A 5,109-nucleotide genomic window follows, 5' to 3' on the forward strand; every position below is an offset into this window, starting at 1 on the left:
GGGGACCCAAAGGCTCAGCAAGGGGACCCAGGCTACAACTATCCTACACAACAGAAATACAGAATGCAAGCACTGGAACATAGTTGGAACTTGCAGAACAGGCAGAGAGAGAGAGTGAGACAAGAGTAGAGTATATAGAGTGAGCCTAAGAGTACAGGACTACCTAGAGTAGACAAGATCAAGACTACTGGACCAGTCTGATCTTGTACACCTATATATACTAAACTACACAAGAGCACTCAGGGAGCATGAGCCACTAAGAATGATGAGCCACAAAGAATGAAAGAAAGGAATGTCAAAGATAAAGGTACAAAGAATGAAGGGATGGATAAAGGGTAAGAGACTATAGAATGATACAAAGAATGAAGGGGTGGTCAAAGGAATGGAATGATGAAGTAAGGAAGGGTAGTAGCAAGAGTCAGTACACATATAGTTCATAGACAGTGCCCCTGAGGGACAGAAGTCCCAAGTTCTAGTACAGAAGGGTGTGGAACCCTCAGAACTAAAGGTACAAGAGCAGAGAACTATAACATCACCCCTCCTCTAAAACCAATCATCCTGATTGGTGAGCATTAGGCTCAGTCAGCAGCTTGGGCATAGGTTAGAATGGTAGGGTTTGGAAATCTGTAAGGTGGAGTTGACACAGAGCACTCAGATAAAGTTGATAGAAGTCTCAGATTGCCTTAGCAGTATGGGTGAGATTCTCAGCAGGTTCCCAAGTGTGTTCTTCAACTAGGTATCCCTTCTAGTGAATAAGGAACTTGAGCTTTCTGCACACCAGCTTAGCATCTGCTATGTATTCTACTTTGTATTCTGGTTCAGAACTAATGAGTTCTGGTAGAGGTAGTAGGGGTCTTTGTTACAAAGGAAAACCTGGATTGTAGTATCAAGACAGTAGAACCTTGTTAAACACTAGGTGTATGCACTTCCATGTTACTAGAAGTTGGAGTTTGTAGACAGAGGCACCAACCTTCTTTTCAATAACAAAGGGTTTAAAGCACTTGTTGTCCAACTTCTTCATTAGGCAATCTGTGGTCAGGTTAGTAGCTTCCAGCATAACTTTGTCACCAGGCTGGTAATCCTTGGCCACAGACCTCTTCCAATCATAGTTCTGCTTCATAACCTGTGCTACCTTTTCCAAAAGAGCTCATGTGTCCTCTCTGGTTCTGTGCATCTGTTCTACAAAGTCTGTTACAGATTCAGAACTACTGTTCCAGTTCAGAACTGTCCCCTGGTACAGATGTCTCTTATGATTGAGGAAGAACAGGGACTGTCCTGTTGTAGAGTGTTGCTAGTTATTGTACACAAATTCTGCCAGAGCTAGCCATTCAGACTAATCTGATTACTGATGATTGATGAACATCTGAAGGTAGAGCTCAATCTCCTGATTGACTCACTCAGTTTGACTGTCAGTCTGTAGGTGATAGGTAGTAGAAGGGTTCCCTTGAATTCTGAGAAGTATATACAAGTCCTGTATGAATTTCAACTCAAATTGTGGTCTGCAATCATGAATGAGCTTCTGAGGGAGTCTGTGTAACTAGAAGACATGATCCTAATAAATGTACACTATGCCTTCAGAAGTGAGTTCTGTTCAGGTCAGAACTGTATAGACTTGCTTAGAGAATCAGTCAACAATCACACAGATAGTATTGTAACCCTGAGACTTAGGTAGCTCACTAATCAGGTCTACTAAGACTTCTTCCTAAGGGTGATCTGGGATTCAATACAGATGTAGGGGAGCCCAAACCCTTGTCCAGTAGGCCTTAGTCTGTTAGCATGTATTATAACCAGTCATGTACTTTAGGATTTCTCTCTACATTCTGGGCCACCAGTAGTTCTGAGTAATGAGTTCCTACATTTTGTGTTGGCCTGAATGTCCTACAGTTAGATTGTTGTGATGAGCTCAGACAATGTCCTCCTACAGTTTCCAATCCTTCAGAACATACAGTCAGCCTTCCTAGTAAACCTGTCCATCCTCATCCTCCTCCTAATCCCTAGCCTGTTTCTCCAGTTGCTTCACTACAACCTGGTCCTGTATGTGTCTCAGAGCTTACTGTATGTAGGTGACAAAGTCAACATTCTCAGATTTGAGTTGGATCTCTTGGATTGTCTTGGACACAAAACAGGAATTGTCTAGGAGAACAAGATTTTCATTATCATTCTCCCCCCTTTTATGACCTGCTTGTCTCAAGAGTAAATCAGCTTTTGTCATTTGTGTTCTAGGTTTGTAGGTCAGTACAAAGTCAAAGTTCTACAGTTCTAACATCTAGCAGGCTTAGTAGTAGTTGAGCTTCTGAGGCACCTGGAAGTACTAGAGATTAAGGTGATCACTCCAAATCTTAAACTTCTGTATAGTACTAAGGAGATATTGACACTACTCCTCTAGGGAACAGACAATTACAAGGAGTTCCTTGTTATAGATAGGGTAGTTCTGTTCTGTTACAGAGAGGGATTCTGATCAGAACACTATTGGACACTACTTTCCATTAATGAACTAGGACAGTACTGCTCCATTTGCAAAGTTGGAAGAGTCAGCTTTGACTCAGAACTTGTTTACAACTGTCAGAACTACTAATACAGGCTTGCTAGTGATGGCCTACTTAAGGGACTCAAACACAGACTGCTACTGATCATCCCATTACTAAGGAACATCCTTGCTGGTGAGATTGTGAAGGGGCTGGGCAATGGTACTAAAGCCTTGAATGAAGTATTGGTAGTAGTTTGCAAACCTAAGGAATGCTTGGACCTGTTTCAGGTTCTAAGGTTGTAGCCAGTTCTGAACTACAGTCACCTTTGCTGGATCCATACAGACCTCTCCTCCACTAATTACAAAGCCTAGATAATCTACTGACTCCTGTACAAAAGAGTACTTTGCTTCTCAGAGGAACAGTTTATTATCTTAGAGCTGTTGTAAAACTACTCAGATTAGTCAGTAATAGTACTCAACTGTCTGGGTGAAGATCAGAATGTTGTCCAGATACACACTAATGTGTCCTGAGTCAATCAGATCTGTAAGAATGTGATTCATGAATGACTGGAATGTTACAGGCAAGTTGGTTAGTCTAAAGAACATTACAGTTAGTTTGTACAATCTGTGATTGGTTTAGAATGTAGCCTTCCACTCATCTCTGTCTTGGATCCAAATATTATTGTATCCCTATCAAATGTCCAACTTAGTGAAAACCCTAGATGTATACATCTTATTAATGAGCTCCTGAATCAGGGGGAGCAGGTACTTGTTTTTGACAGTACCCTTATTGAGACAACAATAATCCTAGACTAGACAGAGCTTCCTATCTTTCTTTTTGACAAAGAAGAAAGGGGAGGCTATAAGGGACTTTGAGGGTTGGATCCAGCTGTTCTAAAGATTTTCCTAAAGGAACTTGTCAAGCACCTCCTGCTTGTCTCTGTTGAGTAGGTAGACCTTGTAATCCTTGGGTTGGAAACCCTTGGTCAATTTAATTGTATGGTCCTAAGGGTGGTATTCAGGAAGCTGGTCAAATTCCTCTTCACTAAAGACTTTAGGGAACTCTCAGACAAAATCTAGTAGGCTGGGTCTGTATACATTCTAGAGTAGAGTTGTTCTGAGAGGGTTCCAGACTGGTTCTGTCTCAGACATTCTTCAGATCAACTCTATTCTGCCTTGACTAGAATATGTATCCACATATCTATCCTAGTCAAAGAAGAACAACTAGTCACCTTCATTAGAACTGTCAGTAACATTGGAAGTGTCTGTATCTACTTAGAACAGTAGTGTAAGGTAGCTACAAGACTCAAGACACTGATTGAATGCAAGTGTCTACTCTAACTAGTTAATAGTAGGGTTGTAAGCCTTGAGCCATTTGAATCTAATGAAGATGTCTGTCTTTCCAAGGTTGGTGACTCTGAACTCAATACTTTCCTTATAATCCTGAATGGTTATCTATAGTTGGACAAACTTGGTGATCTGACTATTCCAGTTTAGGGTTCTGTCCACATTGTATACTAGGATTAGAAGTGGAATGTGTTGAGTAGGGAGGTGGTGTTCCTACACAAAGGCCTTATTGATGTACAAACTAGTGTATCTACTGTCTACTAGAGTTGTTGTTCAGATCTGGGGGGATTCTGAGAAGGGAGCTAAGAGGACAGGGACCTAGAGCTAGTGTCTGGAACATCCTTAGATGAACTACTGCTTGTTCTGAAGGGAATGTACAGCTTGTACAGCCTTGTTGTCTAAGAGGGTGAGTATATACACTAACATTTCCTTATTAACCTCTCTCTTTCAATAAGGACAGACCCATGTCCTCAGTTATGAACTCAGCTAAGGCTATCCCTGCTTGATACTATAGACAAACCACTAAGTAGTGAACAGGGCTGAGTAACATTCTGAACATTCTAAGATCTTAGAACACAGAAGTAGTAGGTTGGATTGTGCAGATTTAGACTCAGATGAAGTACAAAGAGAAGAATCAAAAGAATCAGAAGAAATAGGAGAACTATCTACTTTTGTTTTTGACTTTTTTCTATCTAATAAATAATTTTGTTGATTTATTTTTTCTACTTTTTCTACTTTTTCTACTTTTCTTACTTTATTTACTTCTAATCCTACAGTGTCCATTGAATCAAAAGTAGCCATTAAAAAATCTGAGTCATAGCCCTTCAGCACTACATTCACTGTTAGACCTCTACAAAATCCTAGGGTACATAGTCAGGGTCTAAGAGTTCTAAGGTGACTTCTGGATTTGCAGAAAAGGCTTCTTACTACAAATCCTGCTTGTCACTCATTATTACTCTAATAACCTGACAGATGTACTGTCACTTCTGTAGACAGTCCTTAATTTGGTGCCCTGACTTTCTACAGGCAAAGTATGCTCCTTACTTTTAGGCTTCTCTAATGTCTATCAGAACAGATTGATTGCAAATTACAGGCAGATTGATCTAAGGGCTCAGAACTGTCAGAGTTAGACACATGTGTAAGTGTTCTACACAGACTTAATACATCTGAGCTATGGCTTGGTTGAAGGAGATAGTATGTATCTTCCACTTAGTGTAGGTGACTAGTTTTAGCATCATTCCAAGAATCTTATCAACCAGTTCTGGGGGAAGAGCTTTTTCAAGGCATTCTGATGA

The sequence above is a fragment of the Fomitiporia mediterranea genome (genome assembly GCF_000271605.1).
Source record: "Fomitiporia mediterranea MF3/22 unplaced genomic scaffold FOMMEscaffold_7, whole genome shotgun sequence".
Lineage (NCBI taxonomy): Eukaryota > Fungi > Basidiomycota > Agaricomycetes > Hymenochaetales > Hymenochaetaceae > Fomitiporia > Fomitiporia mediterranea.